Source organism: Canis aureus, chromosome 35 (assembly GCF_053574225.1).
Source record: "Canis aureus isolate CA01 chromosome 35, VMU_Caureus_v.1.0, whole genome shotgun sequence".
NCBI lineage: Eukaryota > Metazoa > Chordata > Mammalia > Carnivora > Canidae > Canis > Canis aureus.
In genome coordinates this window covers 4,954,017-4,969,836 of record NC_135645.1, presented here as the reverse complement: position 1 = coordinate 4,969,836, position 15,820 = coordinate 4,954,017, and the positions used below count along the sequence as shown (strand labels likewise).

Here is a 15,820-nt window from a genome sequence, read left to right as displayed (position 1 = left end):
CCGCTTACCTAACCTTGACTTGGTGGCGGGACACGTCACGGGGACGCGTCTGCCCGTGTGGAAGGCACGCGGCGCGTGACCCAGGGCAGGGGGCATCCTGAGCCTGCCCTGCCAGGTGCCTCAGCAGGGATTCGGGGGCTCCCCAGGCTACCCCGGAGACTGCCTGCAGAGAAAGGCAGGGGGAGACGACGGCCGGAGCACTAGGCTGGAAGTCAGGGGACCCGGCTGCGAGCCGTGTGACTTTGGGCAAGTCCTATCGCCTCCTGGGATCTCGAAGCCCTCTTCTCTAAGATGGAGCGGAGGTCACCTGCTAATAAAACACCAGGGCCCACACGCTACTGGTGTGACGCTCCGTAGTCGGGCTGGCCGTGCCGGGAGCGGCCTGGGCGGGGGGCGCTGGAGGACAGCCCCGCGGGGCTGGCCATGCCGCCTTCTGCGCCCTAGCACATCCCCTCCGCCGGGGGAGCGGACACGCAGCAGGCCCCCGTAAATGCTTATTACACGAATAAGTGGATGGAAAGGAAGTTGAGGGCTGCAGGGAGCTTTCAAGGCCTGGAGTATTCCAGCTCACATCAGGCCGCCAGCAGTCCTTGCTTCCGACACTGTACAGCGTGAGGCAGGAGGGGCGGGGTACCGGACCCCCCCATTAAGCGACATGCAGATGACAAGCCAAAGATGGACAAATGAACCCAGCACGAACAGCCACGCCGCCAAGGGAGGGCCTGGAGGTGGCGTCCATCAGGGGGAGGAGTCGGGAGATGAGTCTATGCGGCCCTGTGAGTGGGCTGCGGGCTCCGCTGAGCTGGGAACTGGATCTGGGTGTCGTGCTGGGGACTCCCTGACTGGCTGGCTGGCCCTGGGTCTGGCCCTGGGAAATCCCCAGAGGCCGAGCCCGTGAGGGGGGACATCACGTGGAAATGGCACACGAGGTGAGGCGAGGACCTGGATCCAGGTCGCCACAGGGCCAGCCCTTCTCCTGCCTGGCTGGGCCACCTCAGCAAGTCCTCGGAGGCCCATGAAGTTTCTTCTTATGTAAAACAAGAGAAGGTTAACCCCTCGGCTCCCAGCTGCTTCCCAAGGGCCCTGACGTCCTGGGAGCCTTCTCCGTGGTGGGACTCAGTGTCCGGGAGAGAAAACCAAGAGTTGGCCCTGGTCCGGTTGCCACTCACTCCCAGCCATCCTACCAACCAGGGCTGGCACTGACGCCACGAGGTATGAGGAGTTAGAGCTAAGTCCTCCCCCGGGGCCAAGAGAACATACCTGGGGTGCCGAGGCGTGAACCTTTAAACTCAACTATGACCGGTGTCTGCCTGTAAAAGGCACCCAGGAGGAAGAGCGTGGCAGACATTCATTTGCAGACCCACCCCGTACCCACCCCGTACCCTCCAGAAACATACTCTCAGCTCGAGGTCCACCTGATGAGCTCTAGGTTATCCCACTACCACCCCTCATACCCGTCCCTTTCGAGTAGATCATTGAGATTAACCTTTTTATTTTAAAAATACATTTATTAAAAGGCTTTGGCAGAGACTGTGGTCTACCTAAATCCATTCTCCCCTTCTTCCAAAACAACACACAGTGGCCAGGCACGCAGCCGCCATCCTTGGGGCCGTATGATGATGCTCAGGTCAAAGGGGTGAGAGGGGAAGTGGTGTGTACAACTCTCCATCCGCAGACAAGCCCCTTGCTCTACCTGGACCGCACCTCTTTGCTCTTTCTTCTGGAATGGAACCCGGACAGCTTCCAAACCCAGCTCTGACCACACAGACGGGGATAATGTCCATGTAGGTGGTGGAAGAACCCCATGGAACTGGGCCAGGCCACTTCGACTCCACTCCCTGAGAAAGAAACTCTCAACTCCTTAAAGCCACTGTCTCGTGGCGTCTCTGTGGTACACAGCTTGGCCTTCACCCTAATATAACTGCAAACAGCCGAGGTTTCAAGTTCTGAGCATCCAAGGGCAGCCTAAGCCCATCCTTCCTCCTCCTCTCCTGATACTTGCTCCAGGACAGAAGGGAGAAGCCACGACATGCAGAGTGCATGAGATGAAGGAAGGCAGGATGGGGTTGGAAGCGTGAACATGAGAAGGCCACTTGAAAGACGGTGCAAGGTTTCTGAGGTAGTGGTCCTCCTGACAAGAGCTGGGCCCGAGCCCAGACGCCAGCGCAGAGACAAAGCAGACAGAGGGGCTGGGTTCTCAAGGGCGGAAGGAGGTGTAGTGGCTGCACTCCACAAGCTGGGAACCAGAGGCCCAGGGGAAAGGAGGAGCAGGCTCTGCATTATCTCAAGGTGAAGCATGGTGTGGGGGAAGTACGTGGGATCTGGTGTCCGAAGGCCTTGGTTCAGGTCTCAGCTCAGCTACTTATAGGACGAGTGGTGGCCACTGAGTAACGGCCCCTAGTAAGCCTGAGATTCTTCTATAAAATAAGGACGTACTACCTACTTCTCAGGGACTGTTGGTCAACTAAATAGGGCAATAAGATAAAATGTCCGAAAAGCAATTACCTTCCACTGCCCATCTGGTAGATGCAGTCCAAGCAAGAAACTGAGAACCCTGCCCAGTCTATCCCCAGTCCCTGAGGGAAGTAGGGAGGGGAAGGACATGGATCGGTATTTGTCAAGTGTCTTGAAGCACCTCCCGGGGAAGGTGACCAGACCCACGAGGGTTCCGGCCTGGGGCCTCCCGGCGCTGTGCACCTGCGGCCCAGCCTCTCTCACCCAGGCTTGGAGGATGGGCAAGGGCTGGGGGCAAGCCTGCTGCTCCCACAGCCGCTGGGCAGTGCCTTGGGGGCTCCACCCATGAGGGGAAGAAGCCCTCAAAGACAGGGACCCCCTCTGCTGGAGAAGGGGCTCCTCTCTTCCATCCAGTGGCCTCTTCAGGCTCTTGCCTGGGGAACACAGCCCTTCACTAGAGAGACCACATGTCCTTTACCTAAAAGCAGGGAGCCGGGAGGCATCTGGAGAGCCTCTAACTCAGGAATGAAAGCAAAGACTCAAGCTTCTCGGGAGGCTCTCAGCCGCCAGGCCTGCCAGGGAGCACGGGCTTTTGAACACCTTACGCTCCTGTCTGATGGGCCCGGATTCCCATACAGCGAATGTAGGAAAGCAAAAGCCATCCGAGTACCTCGCCTCAGGAGTGGCTGGGCCTTGGGCTCAGACTGAGCTGGGGGGAGACAGTTGGGGTTTTTGCAGAGGTTGGGGCAGGGAGGCCCCTGAGGTCTGTAGTGGGACTAGAACCGTCCACGGTGCCCCTTCTCACCCTTGGGCCCATTTTCCCCTTTTTCTTCTACAACTCAACTTCCTTCCTTTCTTCACAAGATGATGTGAGTTGGTGGAGGAAAGTGAACAGAAATTCAGCCCTTGCCTGGCCCCGTAGGCTGTCCCTGAGAGCCCCAGCGCCACCCTCCGATGAGCCCACCACACAGATCCTTGGGCTCTCAACCGGTCTTGGCCAGTGTTCCTCTGCCAAGGGGCACGTCCAAAATCCTTTGTCGTCTCCTAAAGGTCACCTCCTGTGCCAGCCTGAAAGCTCTGTCTCTCCCTTAGTTTACCCTCATTTTTCTGCTACAACGTTGACCTCTCTTAGTCCTGGCTGCTTATACCCACCCCAACCCCACTGATAAGCCCTTGCCTCCTCACCTCTCCCCAAAGACTCTGCACACTCTCCTCTGGCCCCCAGAACATAGGCATTTCCCAGTAATGCTGTGGGATCTGAGAAACCGTCACGATGCCCTGTGGGTCAGAATCTCCACCCCCAAATGACATCACCATCCTGGGAGCACCCAGACCCGGGGAGCCCGGACAGTGCTTTCTCCTCCCCATCTAGGAGGAGCAGAGTCCCTCCCAGGGCTGAGGTGGCTGGAAAGAGCCTTAGTCCTCAGTAAGGCAGACTGGAGCAGAACCCAAGCCAGCAATTCCAGGTGCTCTCGTTCCCGGGCCACGTGCCTGTACCTGGGATGACAGAGCGTGCCAGCTCGAGAGGAGAGGAACACAGCGGCTCATGCTCGGCCGCCAAAACCCCTGTGTGCCCCCTGCCCCACACCAGCCACAAGGGCAGGAAAGCCTGGCCAGGCTCATGGCTGGCATCAGCCAATCCTGATGGTCTGCTGTGGATCAAGGGCTGCACGGGAAGGAAGCCTGGGGTGCATCCTTTGTAGTCACCTAGTTGAAGCAAACAATCGCTCCCCTAATAAATCAGCTTTGCAAGTTTGAATGGTTGTCGGCAGGGCTTTCTTAAAGAGGGCCACAGCTACAGCAGAAGGCAGAGCCTGGCAAAGCCACCCTGATCCTGGGGAACCTGAGCCCTAACAAGCAGAGGAGAGGGCACAGGTGCTCAGAAAGGTGGGCACTGCGACACATGGCCACAGGCTGTCCCACAGCAAATTACTAGAGGGTTGGCCAGGGAGCTCCCTGGGTGCCAAGACCACCTCTCACAGAGCCCCTAAACCCCACACAGTGCCTGGCACGTGGCGGGCACTTGATAAACATTTGGTGAGCAGGAGCGTGGGCAAACATGTCAAGGCATGACTGGCTCATCCTAACCACGGCCATTTCCAGGCAGCAGCTATGTACATAAGGAATACAAACCAATTTGACCTCAGTACGAGCTCAAAATAATTAAGAGAGGAAGTCTGCTACAAATCATCCAGTGCATTCCAAGCGATCAAATGCATTTAGAAATCCTCGGCTGCTTAGTATTAACCATGCACACTGGCTTCCTCACTTAATGCAGCTAGCTGGACGGACACCGGGAGGGATGGGGAACTCTCTTGGAGTCCAGCAGTCTCAGCTGGCTGCTCCGGAGCCAGAACAGGACCGGGAGAGTGAGGGCTGAGAGAGGGACAGATCCTCCCCACGTCACCCCGGCTCTCCAAGCAGTGATGCCCCCTGTCCTTCCTGAAGGGCAGTTGGGACAGAGGTCCTTGTGAGTGCCTCAAGCGCCAGCACAAGCCACCTACACCAACACCAAGCTGCCACCTGGCACTTGCAGGGCTGGTCTGGTTTTCATCAGTGACTCTTGCTGAGCCAGGGAACTTGGCCAGGAGCCCCTCAGGTAGCACAGGACCAGGCCTGCAGGAGCACAGGCCCCGGGCTGGACTCCAACCCCATTGCTACCGCAGTCACTCGGGAACCTTAAGACACATCTCTCGACCTTTTGGTGCCTATAAAATCAGGACAGGACTTCCCTGTATTTGATGGAGACGTTTCTACTGATGGTTATGGTCAAATCCCAGCTATCCATGGTAGAGGAATCAAATCAGTATGTGACTGGCCCCATGAGACATGCCACGGACATTCAAGATGTGGCCCCTGCTCAAGGCACACTCAGTATAAGGTGGAGAGCACAGGAGAACCCACGTGAATAGATGACGAAGAGCAAGACGGCAGGTGCAGATCTGCAGAATGCAGATGTCTCCCGTGGGCCACAGAGGCCAAGACAGGCTTCAGGGAGGGGCCAGGTTGGAGTGTGGAGCTGAACAGAATTTGGACAGGAGGGGAAATTTTCACATGAAAGTGACAACCCTGAATAATCATAGCATGGCCAGGGCAGTGCAGAGGCCACCCGGCAGGATCCGAGAGTGACAAGACGGCGCTGTGTATTCAAGGAGCTCAGAGGATGAACCACTGTCTACCCAAACGAAAAGCTTGGTGTCACAGCCACTGTGGGTGGGGGTGGGGTGGGAGGAGGAGTTTCACGATGAGAAAATATTCAAGAACAAGCATTGAGTGTCCACCGAGTGCTTATAGCATGCCGGTGGGACCTCCTTTGGTCCTCATGACGACTCACCCGTTGGGGGCAAGGGGGTGCAGTTAAAAACTCCCATTTTACACACAGAGAAAATGAGGCCTAGTGAGGTCAAGCAACGTGCTCAAGGTCACACAGGGAGGAAGTGGCTAACCATCGTGCAACACTGCTGCTCTCCATCACCAAGAAGGAAGAACCATCCGTCTCTAGCCGCAAAGAAGGGCGGACACAGGGATCCCTGGGTGGCGCAGCGGTTTAGCACCTGCCTTTGGCCCAGGGCGCGATCCTGGAGACCCGGGATTGAGTCCCACGTCGGGCTCCCGGTGCATGGAGCCTGCTTCTCCCTCTGCCTGTGTCTCTGCCTCTCTCTCTCTCTCTGTGACTATCATAAATAAATTTAAAAATTAAAAAAAAAAAAGAAGGGCGGACACAGAGAGGTCTGTAGGGGAGGGATGCTGCTGCATCAGGGCGATAGATGGACTGGAGAGAAGAGACGAAACCAAGAGACACCATGAGGGGACTATGGACAAAAGCGCCGACTGACCCACATCAGACCCGGGAGACTTGAACGTTCAGGAGACCTGGGACCGAGATGGGACAGTTGAGCAGTGTACCAGGTATGCAGCAGGTAATTTTGGACTGAAGAGTGGAGAGCTGTCCACGCAGTCTCCTGGTGAGGGGGCTGTTCTCCCACATGGCCTAACCTCAGCTCCAGCCCAGGCTTTTTCAAGTTAGCCCCCCCACCCACGGTCCCCCCTCGCCCAGTGACACCCCACCCCTACCAGAGTCCCTTCTCCAGGGCAGTGCATCTGTTCCCAGGGGAAACGGGCCAGGTCTGGTTAGTGTCTGTTCACTGCCACGGTGTCCAAAGCGGGAGACGTACTGTGTCCAAGTCTGTGTGTGTGAAAGCATTGCACGCATGTATCAAGATCCTGCAGATATAAACAGCTCTACCTCGGAGAAGGAAGCGTACTCTCATTTTTCCTCAGTGGACGACAAACAGAGATAAACCAGGCGCTGAGCTTTCCTAGGTCCCGCTGCCAGCAATCGCAGCCAAGAGGGCTTTCCATGGGGTGTCCTTCCTGGAAACTCTGGGCCCCCACAGTCAAGTGTCAAGGCCTCACCCCAGCTTATCCTGTGTCTAGGCACAGCCACCCTTCTGGGACAGGCCCCTCTGTTCCCGGTTTTCAGAGCAATCTGGAGAGGGAAGGATATTTACGACCCAGGGTCAGCAGACACCGTCTCGTTCTCCTGAGAAAGAATGTCTACAGTTAAGAGTTTGCCCCAAGAATGCACGAAGGGCCAGAGGGATGAGAGGCCTGTGGCAGACCAGCCACCCTAAGGGCTGATTTCATCCCTCTGCGTCTACTGAGGCCCTACTACGTACCGGGCATCTGGCGTCCAGGGGATGCCGGACGGGGCACTCACATGGCAGGTGGAAAGCTAGGGGTCTGGGCAGGATGACCACGAAGGCCCCGAGAAGCGAACACCCTCTTCATCTGTCCACGTGAGCATCTTTTCTGGTGACTCATAGGCACTTGCCGTGGGGTTCTCGGCCGGGCTCCCTGCAGGCCTTGAGAGTGATAGTGGGAGTCCTGGTGGTGACGGTGACGTGCGGGTTCCTAAGGCCAAGACTGAATCCTCTCACGGCTGCTTGGGGGCAGACCTGGATGTCCTCGAGCCGCCCATTCTCCAGGGCAAGAGGCTGCCTGAGGTCCAGGCGGGACTCAGGGGCTGCCTGGCAGGACCGTGACTGCGGTGGCCCAAGGTTTGGAGGCCCACAGGATCGAGGAGCAAGGTAACCCCCGCGGGTGGGCACGGTTCAGCTAAGCAGGCTCCGGACCCTGGCACTTCTGTAAGAGAAACCAGAATTTCTCCCGAGGACTGGAAGTTCTGCCCAGGGCCAGGGCCTTCCAGGCCAGGCCATATATTTTTGAGAAACGCCTCATTAGGGGCAGGAGACGTTTGTTTCTAGAGGCCTTTCCTCCAGGAGAAGCCTGGGGTCCTAATTCGCTAAGGGGAGCTCACAGGTGGCCACTGGCCAGCCCGCCTGCCATGAGCATGCCCAGCGGGCGCTAAAACACGGAGCGGCGAACCCCTCGGCCTTAGCCCCACGCGCCCCCAGAGCAGAGGGGGGCCGAGTGAGCTCAGAGGACCCACCGGCCAGGAGAGGCTGGAGGAGAGAAGTCTGGGCAAGCAGGTGGGAGGAACCAGCGCCAAACCCTCACCAAGAAAAGGGCAGGAAGACGACATCTCACTGAAATATTCCCAAAGCCTAATTTTAGACAATAGCTCCTTTCTCTATCAGCATTCTTCCCAGAATTAGGATTTGCATCTGGTGGATTCCCGTCAGCCCCTGGGGAAGTTTCATTCTCTGGGGTTTCAAGCTTGGGGTGCTTTCTATCCCGGCTGACGCAGACCAGTGGAGACAGGCCCCAGCAAGGAGAAGGGGAGCCTCAGCCCGTGGCCTTTCTAAAAATCGTGTGCGTGTCCACCCACGCAAACCCTGCTGTCCGCCGCCCGCTGACAAGAGCGGAGCAGACAAGAGCTGCAGCTCCACACAGCAGCCAAGACGATCTTTTCAAAACACACATCTGACCACGTAAACTACACTTCCTCTCCCACTTCAAACTGATAACGTCCAACGTCTCTCGGAATAAAACCCAGTCTCCCCAGCTCTGCTATGGGGGTTCGGGTGTTCGTGTCCGGCCTCTCCAGCCTCTTCTCACACTGCTTCGCGTTGTCACTACCCTGGAACTCAATCCCTGCTCAGTCCTGCCACGGGGTTTTTGCATATGCGAATCCCACCTCCAAGAAAAACCCCACTGCCACCCTCACCCCTCTTTGCATAGTTACCATCTACTCTTCCTGTAATTTTTTTTTTTTTTACTTATTTATTCATGAGAGACACAGAGAGAGAGGCAGAGACACAGGCAGAGGGAAAAGCAGGCTCCACGCAGGGAGCCCGATGTGGGACTGGATCCGGGGTCCCCAGCATCAGGCCCTGGGCCAAAGGCAGGCGCCAAACCACTGAGCCACCTGGGCTGCCCTCTACTCTTCCTTTAGACGGCAGCCAAATAGTCCTCATCCTCTGATTTCCCAAAGTGGCTGTGCCCCCCACCCCGCCCTGACTGCCACCATGGGTGCACGTCTCCCTCCCTTTTGTGCTGAGCACGACGGAAGTGTTACCATTGCCAGGGCGACTCCTCATCCGAGGACCACATCCCTACCGGACTGACAGCTCCGTGAGGGCAAAGCCCACCTGCTCACCACGGAACATCAACACCTTGCACAGCGCCAGGCGCAGAATAAATGCTCGAGAAACACCAAACGAATGAATGAACGAATGAATGAACGGACGGATGCTCATTCTCCGAAGCTAGATCCACAGATTACCCTTGGGAACAAAGCTGAAGAACAGCTGGGGGCACGGCAGCCACCTGCTGGCCTCTTCACTTCCTTCTCCAGCCTGGCCACTCAACGCTCATCTTCAAACTTCAGACCCCGAAAGGGCCAGACGTTGCCCTTTTGGAGCCCCGTGCAGGCCCGAGCCCGCGCACCGGGCAGCAGCGCAGCAGGGCCCCGGGCTGCCGTGGTCAGGACGGGCCAGGCCCTGAGCAGAGACCAACACACCCCGAAATCTCGGGGCTTTACTCCTGTACGGGCTTAGATGTGGCTCATGAAAGACGTGATATTGGCCGAGTGCTCTCCTCCCTCTGGAGCACGTGGCCCCCTGGGTCACTGCGGAAGGGCGGGAGGAGGCTGGGGACCGCGCAGTTATCATCATGGGCCAGTCCTGGCCATGCCACACACCGTGGTGTGCGCAGCTTCCGCCCACATTCATCCCACCCGGTCGCTCATCTGGCCCCAAACCCACTCTGAGGGAGGCCGCAGAACCCATGAAGAAGGGATGGTGTGGAGAAGACACCCCCACCACCGTTCCGCTGCTCCCCACGAGGGCTACTTCCTCCCACAGTCCTACAGTGACCTGTAGCCTCCACTGGCCAATGGCCCCACGTCCCTAATGGGAGGGCAAGGCCTCCTTACCCTGAGATGCTATACTGAGCAGGAGCCCAGTTTCCCAGAGCAGAGAGAGATCAGCAAGGGGTCTTCCAGATGGGTGTGGGGCCTGCGAGATAATGAAGACCACACCCTGGTGGCCCGCCTACGCCCACTCACTCCTCCCATCCTGTGGGAGGGCAGCTTGACACTGTCCCTGGGATGCCCCATGACCATGTTGAAACTTTGGGTTCTTATCCTGGTCATCGGCCAGAAATGCCAAAGGAGTGCTGGGGCAAAGGGACCTGGCAAGGAAAGCCACCTGCGGCTGAGGTCCTGGCGCTAGCCGGATTGGCCAAATGTCTTTAGCTGTCTATCGTCACGCCTTTGTTCCCTGAAAGGTAAAATGAGGAAGGCTCAGCATCTGCTCCACCCTATGGCCCAGGGTTCGCGGGCAGATCAAGGAAGAGAGGGTTAGGGAATGAGGTTCAGATCAAAGTGACACCAGTTATTCCAGAGCAAGTCACCTAAAGCTCCAGGGCGGCTCCTTCTCTTTGGCCAGCCTGTGGCTCGGTACGACAGGCCTCGGCTGCCGATGCTCTGTCCCACACTCTCATTTTCCGAGCATCCTAGCCTGGTTTCCAGGAAGTCAGGCTGAAATTCTCCAAGCGAAGTGAATTCCTGGTCCCGGCCGCTTCCGTGTTCCAGGGCACACAGACATGGCATCAGACACGGCAAGCATTCACTTCCAACATTTCTCTCGCCCACCACACAGGTGCTGGACACAGCACCACTCGTAGGCACTCTGGGATCACAACTGGTCTTGGGCCTGCAGAGGTTCTGGAGCTGGAGGGAGGGTGGGGTTGATGAGGGATGCTTTGTACAGAGGCCCCAGGGTGGCGGTGGGGAGGAGGGCCCACAAACCACTGTGAGGCTGAGCCTGGGCCCAAGGGTTCCCCTCCAGGTCCCTAGGGCCGAGCCCTCCCCTCCAGGAGGACTTCTGAGACAATGCTCTTGAAATAACAGAGTCTCTCCACTCCGGGGAGGGGAGCCTCAGGAGGTAAGAAAGGAACAGACGCCACAGGAGGCTTCAAGCCCACGGAGCAGGTGAGTTTTCAAGAACTTTGAGAGATTCAGAGTAATTGCTGCTGCTTAGGGTGGGGGTACGGAAACGGGGGAGACGGGAAGGGGAAGAGGTGTGAGAAGCGAGTGGGTGAGGCAGACAATGACTGCTGTCAGGAGAGGCTTGTGTGACAGCACAGAGCGTGGGACGGGCGTGTAGGTGAGGGTGGGGTCGACTCCCGGGGGCTCAGAGAAGCAGGGAGTTCAGCAGGGGGTGCTCAGTACCTGCAAAGGTGAGAAACCCAGCCAGGGCCCCAGGTCTCAGCCAGCTTCTGATCGGACTGCCTGAAGGAGAACAGCCCCAAGAAAGCCTCTGAAACTGCATTGGTCTTTCCGTGTAAGGATCTCCCCACGGGTCTCTGGGTTAACTCCAGTAGATCACCCTCACTTTTGCAGAAAAAGAAACAGACTCAAAGGAGAAACCAACTCAACCCCAGGCTGCACAGATGAAATAACAAATGCGGAGTCAGAATTCAAATCTGGGTCCTTTTAACCCCAAAGGACGCAGCCAAACATCCTGGGGTCTGAACACCCCCTCCAAACAACGGGTCAGACTCTCCTAGCTGGGACTCCTTCCCTAATTAGAAGTAATCCTTCCCTCGCCTGACCTCCGAAACTGTGAGTCCAGGCTCCAGGTTTGAACATCTTGGTCAAAGAAGCCAGAAAAATCCCAGTTACAGTTATCCACTCCATCAGCATGATTAACAACCACAAATATGTACAGGAGCCATGAAAATGGGCAGGAAGCTAAAGTCGCTGAGTAGGAAGATGAATCTAATGGCCTCGGCCTTCAAGTGGACATTCTGGTCCTTAAGGGAAAACCAAGCTGTGAGCACCTGGCATTGGGGATTGCAGATCCTGGGCCTCCCAGAGGAGGAAGTGCAGAGAAGAGGTGCATGGGGCCCGGGTGACAAGCTCTGTGGGCCTCATCTACCAACCCAAACCTGGCCCTTTACTCGCAGTCCCCGTTGGCCTGCTCTCCTGGAATCTGAAATCAGGGAGGGCGGGCATGCACCCACAGTGCCAGGACCTGGGGTCACCACCTCCGACCCTCCTCAGATCCCCTCCTCCCCCCACAAGAAGTGCAAACAGCAAGTGCCCCCCAGGGTGGTGGCCAACATTACTACTCTCTGAGAAAGGGCCGGGCAGAGAGGGACCGCAGAGAGGCAGGTCTTTCCCCTGACTTTCCCCTTCCTTTGCTTTGCTCCAGGACAGGGAGGGGAGCCGGAGCCCCCAGTTAGCATTATCAGCGAGAGGTCAGCCGTCTGTGCCCAGGAGACGGCAAGCCTGGCTTCCATTTCTGGCCTCTCTACGTCGTGGTGTGGCTTTGGGCAAGTTGCTGAAACCGTGTGCGTGCCAGTGTCCTCACCTGCAACAAAAGGATGACGGTGCTTTCCCATAGGGTGGTTTGAGGATTTTATAGGCATTGATAAGTATAAATGGCTAACACTTCTTTTTTTAATAAAAAGAGTGTATTATGCTACTTTTCCATTACTAGAGGACAGCAGCTCTCTCCTTTCTAGTAAATGCCAAGAATTTTCTCAGCTCCCTCTTCTCCGAGCTGAGGTCTCAGTCCCATTGCGCCCGAATGGCGGAGGGGCGGGGGGCTCACCATCTGCTTTCAGCCACAAGACCACCGTCTCCATTCTCCTGGGAGCCTGAACCGGTGGCCTGTGCCACGGGCCCTCACAACACCAGTCCTAGAAGCCTCTCCCCAAAGGAGCGGGGGTGGGCTCCGTGGCCGCAAGTCGGCCCGGGAGACGCTGGGTCACATCCGCGAGGCGTGTGACCTGTGCAGCCGCTCAGTTTAATGCTCTGCTGTTTTCCTCTCAAAATTCTCAGTGCTTTTTAGAACCGGGGGCCTCACGTTTTCCTCTTGCACTGGGCCCCGCAAATTACGTAACAGGCGTGGCAGGCTTCTCCACCTGTCTGCCTGCGGCTTCTCCTATCACCCCCTCAAGAGGCGCCCCGGTCACCAGGCTCAGCTCCCTGTTTGGGAGCTTCCCTCCGTGGGGAGGCTCACCTGGATGCCTAAAGCTGCTCTCTTGCTTCCACCCTCAGCCCCTTACAGTCTCTTTGCAACACAGCAACCAGAGGATCCTTTTGAAACAGGAGTCAGAATCATGTCACCCCTCACTCAAACCCTGTAGCAGCTCTCATTCCACTGAGAGTAAAAGGCAGGACCGAGTCCTGACAGGGGCCCCTTGAGGACCTTCACGGTCTCATCCTTCCCTTCCCTTACTGACTTCTCATCTGGGGTCCTCCCTTTGCCTCCCTCCACTCCAGCCACACTGGCTGCTTTCCTCTTCTGCAACAAAGCCACTGGGCACATTCCTACCCCAGGGCCTTTGCTCTGATTGTTCCCTCTGCATGGGACACTCTTATCCCAGATATCCTTTCTTTTTTTTTTTTTTTAAGATTTTATTTATTTATTCATAAAAGACACACAGAGAGAGGCAGAGACACAGGCAGAGGGAGAAGCAGGCTCCATGCAGGGAGCCCAACGAGGGACTCGATCCTGGGTCTCCAGGATCACACCCTGGACTGAAGGCGGCGCTAAACCGCCGAGCCACTGGGGCTGCCCCCAGATATCCTTTCTAAAAAGAGTTCCAAACAGGTCTTTGATGGCAGAAAAGTCCTCTAAAATCATCTCTATGCCCTTGTCCCCAAGTTGGACTGTACTTAATCCGGTCTTTTGAAAAGCATGGAGCCTTGGTGAGAACGTGGAGAAATTGGCACCCTGGTGCACTGGGAAGGGGGTGGGGTAGGGAAAACGGTGCAGCCATTGTAGAAAACAGTATGACAGTTCCTCAAAAAATTAAACATAGAATTACCAGTGATCCAGTAATTTCACCTTGGGGCATACACTCAAAAGCACTGAAAGCAGAGACTCCAATAGATATTTGTACACGCATGTTCACAGCAGCATTACTCACTGCAGCCAAAATGTGGAAACAGCCCAAACGTCCATGGGTGGGTGGAAGGATAAACAAAACGTGGTACACGCATACAATGGAATAATATTCAGCCTTAAAAAGGAATGAAATTCTAACACACGCGACAAGATGGATAAACTTTAAAGACGTGACGCTAAGTGAAATAAGCTAGATGCAAAAGGACAGATGTCGTATGATCCAACTTACGTGAGGCAGAAACCAGGATGGTGGTGACCAGGGGCCGGGAGGCAGGGAGGAGTGCGGAGCTGTTATTTAATAGGTACCGAGTCTCTGTCTAGTACGATGACAAAGTTCTAGAAATGGATGGTGGTGATGGTTGCATAATCTGGTGAATGAGCTTCATGCCACTGAATTGTACACTTAAAAATGGTTAAAATAACAAACTTGATGGTGTTTATATTTCACCAGAAGTTAAAAAAAAAAAAACGTCTGAAGGTAAAAGTCTCAATGAAATATGGAATCCACCCGGCCCCCCAACTTGCTCCTGGACCGATTAGCCTCCTCCACAGCCACCCCAGGGCCTGACGCTGCTCTCAGGAGACAGAGCCCCGTTTGCAGCAGGGGCTGCGCCTTGGCCCTGGCCTGGAGAGGGAAGGGGGCGCTCCAGGCCTGCTGCACCCCCGCGTGACCCCGTGTGCGAGGGCCACTGGGACACAGCCCAGGCCCCAGGGGAGACAGCAGGAAGCCTCTGACGAAGAGATGGGCCCAGTCAGCAGAGGGGAAGCTCACAGGGCAAGGCCGGTTCCGGGGAGGCAGTTGGGAAACGCTGAATGCTGTCCCCAGCGCCCTGGATTCCATGAGAGGCCCAGGCGAGGGGCAGGCAGCGGCCACAGTGCGTGACAAGAGGGACGGGAGGCGGCGACTGTCCTCTGCAGCCAGGCCGCTGCAGGGACGTGGCGTGGATCGGCCCAGCTCGCACCAGGGCGCTCGGCTCTCCACGCCTGGCCTTACCCACGACGCACGAGGCCAGGAGGGGAGGGGGGATGCCCCAGCTCAGCCCCAGCTCAGCCCCAGCTCAGCCCCAGCTCAGCCCCAGCTCAGCCCCAGTGGCAGGGTGGCGGAGGCGGGGCTGCCTGCCCAGCTGGGGTCCCCTCCTCCCGGAGAAGGCCGGGCTCACGGGCGGCCTGGCTAGTCTTAGGCTCGCGGCAGCGGCGGTTCCCTGTGCAGACCCCCGTCCAGCTCAGCCGAGGAGGTTTAAGCCATGGGCCCGAGCGGAAGGAAAAGACAACGTGCACACGCATGTGCATGCACACCCCTCCTCCAGGCAGGCTTCGTAAATGCTCCCCCCGCCCTACAAAAGGGAGGAGGCCGGTCGGTGCCCCTTACTCCCTGCAGCTCTGCACCCAGGAAGGTCCCACCAAATGTCCTTAACCGTGTGAGCTCATGACTCCCGGGTCAGAGGGCCCGAGGTCGCCAGGCCCCAGGGAGGGACCTGGAGGGAGATTTAATCATAAACAGCCTCTGGCTCACAGCTGCAGATGGGACCAGCTGTCTCCTCCGCGAGGAGAACCAGACGCTCAGCGGTGCGTATTGTCAAGGAATTTGGTTGGACTGGAGGATGAATTTTTCAACCTAAAACACCGCCACGGGAGCTCCTCTCAGAGCAGGCCTGACTCACGAACGGCTGCCTCTTCTCCTGGGCTAGGTCATGGTGGCGCAAGCTGCAGCCGGGGTGGGGGGAGCTTAGACGGCCTGCGGAGCCCTCAGCAACATCGGCGTTACCCGGGGGTCAGAGACGTGGAGGGCCTTGCCCCAGGTCACACAGCAGAGGAGCTTGGAGGACAGGTGTGTCCTCGTAAAACCTGTCCACACGCACTGCCCTTCCTCTGGCCCCAGAACCGAGGTCCAGGGGACGACAAACTGTTCCTTCCTTGTCCCCTTTCCATGAAAGCCACAAGAGCTGGCCTCGGGGCACTTCTTGTCTCCTAAGCTCCGGCTCTGGAGTTCAGCTCCCGCAACCATCTCTGAGCCCCAGCGCTTCTAATTTGTGGAGCGC

At 57.1% G+C, this 15,820-nt stretch overlaps 1 protein-coding gene and 1 long non-coding RNA gene across 9 annotated transcripts in view; one reads left to right on the top strand and one right to left on the bottom strand.

The window, feature by feature from the left end:
• The window catches only part of ADCY5 (adenylate cyclase 5), a 145,024-nt gene that overhangs the window by 75,360 nt on the left and 53,844 nt on the right, over nucleotides 1-15,820 (bottom strand). The gene's annotated exons all lie outside the window — the stretch shown is intronic.
• LOC144305025 (uncharacterized) lies at nucleotides 11,012-12,361 on the top strand. Its single transcript, XR_013372050.1, has 2 exons — nucleotides 11,012-11,759; nucleotides 12,078-12,361. It is a non-coding gene; the product is annotated as an uncharacterized LOC144305025 (long non-coding RNA).